The sequence below is a fragment of the Mercenaria mercenaria genome, chromosome 12, assembly GCF_021730395.1.
Source record: "Mercenaria mercenaria strain notata chromosome 12, MADL_Memer_1, whole genome shotgun sequence".
In the NCBI taxonomy this organism is placed as follows: Eukaryota; Metazoa; Mollusca; class Bivalvia; order Venerida; family Veneridae; genus Mercenaria; species Mercenaria mercenaria.
In genome coordinates, this window is record NC_069372.1 from 50,652,424 (window position 1) to 50,660,765 (window position 8,342).

The following is an 8,342-nucleotide window of genomic DNA, read 5'->3' on the forward strand; positions in this document are numbered from 1 at the left end:
CTGCAAAATGACAAGTAACCACTACCGAATGACAAGTTACCACTGCAAAATGACAAGAACCCACTGCAAAATGACAAGTAACCACTGCCAAATGACAAGTAACCACTGCAAAATGACATGTTATCACAGTCGAATGACAAGTACCCACTACCAAATGACAAGTAAGCACTACCAAAATGACAAGTTACCACTGCAAAATGTCGAGTAACCACTGCCAAATGACAAATAACCACTGCAAAATGACAGGTTATCACAGCCGAATGACGAGTGGGTCTGCAAAACAACAAGTAACCGCTACCAAATGACAAGTAACCACTGCAAAATGACAAGCAACCACTGCAAAATGACATGTTATCAAAGCCAGATGACTAGTAACCACTGGCAAATGACAAGTAACCACTGCCCAAATGACAAGTAACCACTGCAAAATGACTTGTTATCACAGCCAAATGACAAGTAACCGCTGCAAAATGACAAGTAACCATTGCAAAATGACATGTTATCACAACCGGATGATAAGTAACCACTGCCAAATGACGAGTAACCACTGCCAAAATGACAAGTAACCACAACCAAATGACAAGAAACCCCTGCAAAATGACAAGTAACCACTGCAAAATGACAAGTAACCACTGCAAAATGACAAGTAACTACTACCAAATGACAAGTTACCACTGCAAAATGACAAGTACCCACTGCAAAATGACAAGTAACCACTGCAAAATGACTTGTTGTCACAGCCGAATAACAAGTACCCACTACCAAATGACACGTAAGCACTACCCAAATGACAAGTTACCACTGCAAAATGACCAGTAACCACTGCCAAATGACAAGTAACCACGGCAAAATGACATGTTATCAAAACCGACGGACAAGTACCCACTACCAAATGACAAGTAACCACTACCCAAATGACAAGTTATCACTGCAAAATGACAAGTAATCACTGCAAAGTGACATGTTACCACTGCAAAAAGATATGTTAAACACAGCCGAAAAGACAGTACCCTACCAAATGACAAGACACCCCCTACCCCAAAAGGGCAAGTCACTGCAAATGACAAGTAAGCACTACCAAATGACAAGTAACCACTGCAAAATGACTTGTTTTTCACAGCCGAATGACAAGTACCCACTGCCAAATGACACGTAAGCACTACCCAAATGACAAGTTACCACTGCAAAATGACGAGTAACCACTACAAAATGACATGTTATCACAACCTACTGACAAGTACCCACTACCAAATGACAAGTAACCACTACCCAAATGACAAGTTATCACTGCAAAATGACATGTTATCACAGCCGAATGACAAGTACCCACTACCAAATGACAAGTACCCACTGCAAAATGACAAGTAACCACGCAAAATGACATGTTATCACAGCCGAATGACAAGTACCCACTACCAAATGACAAGACACCACTACCCAAATGACAAGTAACCACTGCAAAATGACAAGTAAGCACTACCAAATGACAAGTTACCACTGCCAAATGACAAGTAACCACTGTAAAATGACAAGTAACCACTGCAAAATGACAAGTAACCACTACCAAATGGCAAGTAACCACTGCAAAATGACAAGTAACCGCTACAAAATGACATGTTAATATAGCCGAATGACAAGTAACTACTATCAAATGACAAGTTACCACTGCAACATGACAAGTAACCACTGCAAAATGAGAAGTAACCACTACCAAATGACAAGTTACCACTGCAAAATGACAAGTACCCACTGCAAAATGACAGGTAACCACTGCCAAATGACAAGTAACCACTGCAAAATGATTTGTTGTCACAGCCGAATGACAAGTACCCACTACCAAATGACACGTAAGCACTATCCAAATGACAAGTTACCACTGCAAAATGACGAGTAACCACTGCCAAATGACAAGTAACCACTGCAAAATGACATGTTATCATAACCGACTGACAAGTACCCACTACCAAATGACAAGTAACCACTACCCAAATGACAAGTTATCACTGCAAAATGACAAGTAATCACTGACAAGTGACATGTTACCACTACAAAATGACAAGTTATCACAGCCGAATGACAAGTAACCTCTACCAAATGACAAGAAACCACTGCAAAATGACAAGCAACCACTGCAAAATGATGAGTAACCTCTGCTAAATGACAAGTAACCACCGCAAAATGACATGTTATTACAGCTGAATGTCAAGTAACCAGAAACAACGGCCCAAATGACAAATTACCGCTGCAAAATGACAAGTTACCACTGCCAAATGACAAGTAACTACTGCAAAATTGCAAGTTACCATTGACGAATGACAAGTCACCACTACCAAATAACAACAAACCTCTGCTAAATGACAAAGAACCCTCTGCCAAATGACAAGTAACCGCTGCCATATAACCAGTAACCACTGCAAAATGACATATTATCACAGCCGAATGACAAGTTACCACTACCAAATGACAAGTTACCACTGCAAAATGACAAGTACCCACTGCAAAATGACAAGTAACCACTGCAAAATGACAAGTAACCACTGCAAAATGACTTGTTGTCACAGCCGAATGACAAGTACCCACTACCAAATGACACGTAAGCACTATCCAAATGACAAGTTACCACTGCAAAATGACGAGTAACCACTGCCAAATGACAAGTAACCACTGCAAAATGACATGTTATCATAACCGACTGACAAGTACCCACTACCAAATGACAAGTAACCACTACCCAAATGACAAGTTATCACTGCAAAATGACAAGTAATCACCGCAAAGTGACATGTTACCACTACAAAATGACATGTTATCACAGCCGAATGACAAGTACCCACTACAAAATGACAAGTAACCACTGCAAAATGATGAGTAACCTCTGCCAAATGACAAGTAACCACCGCAAAATGACATGTTATCACAGCCGAATGACAAGTACCCACTACCAAATGACAAGACACCACTACCCAAATGACAAGTAACCATTGCAAAATGACAAGTAAGCACTACCAAATGACAAGTTACCACTGCAAAATGACAAGTAACCACTACCAAATGACAAGTAACCACTGCAAAATGACAAGTAACCGCTACAAAATGACATGTTATCATAGCCGAATGACAAGTAACTACTATCAAATGACAAGTTACCACTGCAACATGACAAGTAATCACTGCCAAATGACAAGAAACCACTTCCAAATGACATGTTATCACAGCCGAATGACAAGTACCCACAACCAAATGACAAGTAACCACTGCCCAAATTACAAGAAACCACTTCAGAATGACAAGTAACCACTGCCAAATGACAACTTACTGTTGCAAAATGACAAGTAACCACTGCCAAATGACAAGAGACCACTGCAAAATGACATGTTATCATAGCCGAATGACAAGTAACCACTACCAAATGACAAGTAACCACTGCCAAATGACAAGCAACCATTGCCAAATGACAAGTTCCCGCTGCCAAATGACAAGTAACCACCGCAAAATGACATTTTATTACAGCCGAATGTCAAGTAACCAGTAACCACGGCCCAAATGACAAATTACCGCTGCAAAATGACAAGTTACCACTGCCAAATGACAATTAACTACTACAAAATTGCAAGTTACCATTGCCGAATGACAAGTCACCACTACCAAATAACAACAAACCTCTGCCAAATGACAAAGAACCCTCTGCCAAATGACAAGTAACCGCTGCCATATAACCAGTAACCACTGCAAAATGACATATTATCACAGCCGAATGACAAGTTACCACTACCAAATGACAAGTAACCACTGCCCGAATGAAAAGTTACCACTACCAAATGACAATTTTCCGCTGCAAAATTACAAGTAACCACTTCCAGATGACAAGTAACCACTGCAAAATGACATGTTGTCACAGCAGAATGACAAGTAACCACTACCAAATGACAAGAAGCCAATGCCAAATGACATGTAATCACCGCCAAATGACATGTAACCACTGCTAAATGACAAGTAACCGCTGCCAAATGACAGATAACCACTGCAAAATGACATCATATCACAACCGAATGACAAGTTACCACTACCAAATGACAAGTAACCACTGCCCGAATGAAAAGTTACCACTACCAAATGACAAGTAACCACTTCCAAATGACAAGCAACCATTGCCAAATGACAAGTTCCCGCTGCCAAATGACAAGTAACCACGGCAAATGACATGTTATTACAGGAAGTCGTCCGTAACATGCCAAATGACAAATTCGCGCAAATGACAGGGGGACCACTGCAAATGGAAAGTAATAGTAAAAATTGCAAATTCATTGCGATGAAGTCACTACAGATACAAGAAACATTGTAATGACAAAAAGAAACCTCTGCAAAAAATGACAAGTAACCGCTGCCAAATAACAAGTAACCACTGCAAAATGACATGTTATCACAGCCGAATGACAAGTAACCACTGCAAAATGACAAGTTACCACTGCCCAAATGACAAATTACCGCTTCAAAATTACAAGTAACCACTTCCAAATGACAAGTAACCACTGCAAAATGACATGTTGTCACAGCAGAATGACAAGTAACCACTACCAAATGACAAGAAGCCAATGCCAAATGACATGTAATCACCGCCAAATGACATGTAACCACTGCCGAATGACAAGTTACCACTACCAAATGACAAGAAACCACTGTCCGAATGAAAAGTTACCATTGCCAAATGGCAAGTAACCACTTCCAGATGACAATTATCACTGCCGAATCACAAGTAACCACTGCCGAATGGCATGTTATCACTGCCGAATGACAAGTAACGACATCAACGCACGTAAAAATGAAAAACTACCACATCACAATGTAAAGTGACAAAGTGCAAATTACAAAAAAAGTTTAATAAAATAAGAAGAGAATAAAACGAAAGCAATGCCACTAAGTAAACTGAGCCGTGCCATGGGAAAACCAACATAGTGGGTATGCGACCAGCATGGATCCAGACCAGCCTGCGCATCCGCGCAGTCTGGTCAGGATCCATGCTGTTCGCTAATAGTTTCTCTAATTCCAATAGGCTTTAAAAGCGAACAGCATGGAGCCTGACCAGACTGCGCGGATGCGCAGGCTGGTCTGGATCCATGCTGGTCGCATACCCACTATGTTGGTTTTCCCATGGCGCGGCTCAACTAAGTAAACAACAATCAAAGGAAGATGTGTAGAGAATAATGCATATTTTTATAAAGGTATATAAGAATGGCTTCAATGTCTGAGAACTCATGAATGGGAAGAATGAACAGTATGCACAAATGAATGATATTATGGATAATGGTGGTCAGAGAAATAGAATGCACAAATCAGGAAATAAGAAAACAAACAATCATGGCCGCACCCTCCCCCCTGAGGCTATCTTACCCGTATTGCCGGATACCAGTGCTCAAAGTCTTACATGGAAAACCCAGACGGGCTGCATATATAGAGGTTCAAGCCCCCTAGTTAATGGTGTCATCACTTACCATTAAAAATAAGAAGTACTACACAGTGGCTGTACCAGCAAGCATGGAAAACATAAAAATTTAGTTTGATTCGGGACCTAGAGTAGATTAACTGAATAAAAGCGAGATTGTTTACATAGTTTCATTTAAAAGATTTAAAAGATACAGTTGAAGGATTTTTTTTTTAAATTGACTCAGAGTTTTGCTATTTCTGATTTCGTAGGTGAGTTCAAAATAAGTTAAAATGAGATATAGACAGGAGAAAAAATACGGATTGATAAGTAAGATAATTGAAAATGGTAGCAGCAAAGCATGGAGTATTCAGTGAACATTGTCTATTTTCCCCGGATGTAGTTTTGAACTGCTTGAAATATGTTCACGCTATTTGGTGGAGTATAAAAGGTTCGTGGTACAATATTTAGACGATAGACTGGTCTCACTGTATATTTTCTCATACAGCAATTTCTTCTACCTTTCTGAAAAATAATTGGTACCTATATTTTGAAAAGCAGCCGCCTATGAAGTATGAAATAACAAAATGAATTTTTACATGGATGTGGTACTTACCATCCCCCTATAGTGGGGTTTCACTTTGAAATTGTTTGTATCAAAGACCATTGCTTATCAAGATATGTATACCAAATTGTGTAGAACAGATTTCTCCTCTGTATTTTTACTTTTTTAATTTCTATTAGTCCTCTTTACAATAGCATTGATTTGCGTTAATGCCAAATATTAAGTATCAATTCAGTAGCCTCATGGTCCATCATGCTTTTTCTGTAAAAAATGCATCTCGTTCAAATCAAATTAGGATTATGGCCCAACAAATTATCTTTCTCTCTTTCCTGTTTTTGAAACTGAAACGGAACCGTCACCAATGTCTTTATGACAAACATTTTTATAATGAATTATTTATCTTAAATTGGTTCATAAGATTAATAAATATTGAAAGAATTCAAATACGTGAATTAAGATACTAGAAACGGTATTTCTAGTAAATGTATTACTCCGCATACGGCGTTTAAAATATATGCAAAGTAACCATACAAAACTAATACAATGTATTTAGGACCTTTTTGAGACCCTTCTCCAGGCAAAATAAATAGGAAAAGAAGAAAACAACACACTTTGTATGCTATAAAACAGAACAAGACCAATTATGACTTTTTTTAATTTTATTGAAAATGTAACTATTTAATTGAATAAAAGGTAGAATAAATTACATATAACCATAGATTAAGCCAGATCGGGTGTATTTTGGATCCCTGTAATTTGGATAGAGAATGGATCGCGATTTCCGGAAGTAATATTTCGGGTACATCAGCACTGTTGATAGTTTTACCACGAGACAGTTCAGCAACATAAAAAGGAATGAAAAGAGTCCAAACAAGATTAAAAATTCCGATGCATTGATGGTCGTAAGGTAGGTTCTACACAGCCAACATAACAGCCACTTTGCTTTGTACATTCCCAAGGTAAGCATCAACCCGTAATAAACGGATGCACCGACCAGCTTCCATGTTACTCGTCTAAGTCGTCGTCTCACTGTGCCAAGTCGTCTGGCGTTTTGTCTGCAATTAAGAGTTAAAATATCTAATTTTTACGATAGGTTCAGTATCGTATACTTGTCAGCTTGAAACGAATGAGTTCTGATATGAAACATTTAATTTTTGTCTGTTTAAATATATAGCAGCAACTTTGCTAAACTTGTTTTTCTCTTTAGTATTTTAGTATTTAATGATCGTTTTTAAAATCGAAGTTTTATCACTTAGATACAATGAAACTCGTTAAACTGTGTGCAAAATATAACATGAAAAATGCTATGAAGTGAAATCTACAGCACTTGGAAACAGGAAGTGAAGGGGCGTTCTCCGTACATTTTTTTTTTTCGAAGCAGCCCTATGTACTGTTTGATCCACCTTTTATGTAACAACGTTTGTTAAATATAAACCCGCATTTTTCCAAAAACCCTGGTACGGATTACATAGATCAGACACTCATATCAACACTAGGATAGAGGATGGTAACTAAAACCTAGAGCTTTAAGACCGACCGGAATGTGGGAATAACAAAAAAAAAAAAAAAAAAAAAAAAAAAAAAAACAAAAAAAAAAACAACCGTGATTTTATACCGAATTATTTTATAGTATTGACATTGAATGTATACGACACATTCTGTTTCAAAGGCCGGTTAATACGGTGTCTCGTTTTGAACCATCGAAAGTTTTATTCTTGAACCCCATATCTCGAAAGTCGAAGTCACTAAACTTCGATAATGAAACTTAATTGACTTACTTGAAATTACATGTAAACTACTGCATGCGATGGCAACGAACAATTTGGGATCAACTGCGAATTAACGCAAATATGTTTTATTTTAATTTTTGGATAAATTTTCGATAGAATTATAGATAGATTCATAGAACAGGGTTTTACCAGAAGTGGTCCTCCTACGTAACCGAACAGAACAGCTATATAGATCTATAACAAAATAGAAACATCTAGTAGATCTATTAATTTCTACCTTGTATTTCCCATATTTCGTACACGGAGTTGTCAATACACCTTCTGATTAATCCGACCTGAAATCTGAATTTTCGATATATTTTCGTGCAAAAGTGGCTGCTTCAGTAAACCCCTGATTGTCTTACAACAGTGACGTCGCGGTTACCATATGAACGACGTCGCGACCGCAAAAAAATCATTCCGTAAAATCGACTTTTTATATAATTTATTCATGAAAATTTATATGAATTACACACATAGAAATGATATAAACTATTAAAACTTTGACGATGAACATCAGAAAAAAAAAAATAAACATAGCCAAACACTGTATTGTGATTACAACGATATGACTCCAAAATTTGATTTC

The 8,342-nt window shown here is 37.9% G+C and overlaps 1 long non-coding RNA gene across 1 annotated transcript; it reads right to left on the bottom strand.

The window, feature by feature from the left end:
- Window positions 1-6,625: 6,625 nt before the first annotated feature.
- LOC123535183 (uncharacterized) lies at window positions 6,626-8,202 on the bottom strand. Its single transcript, XR_006683160.2, has 2 exons — window positions 7,992-8,202; window positions 6,626-7,039 (listed from the first exon to the last, which is right to left on the bottom strand). It is a non-coding gene; the product is annotated as an uncharacterized LOC123535183 (long non-coding RNA).
- Between the last annotated feature and the right edge of the window lie 140 nt (window positions 8,203-8,342).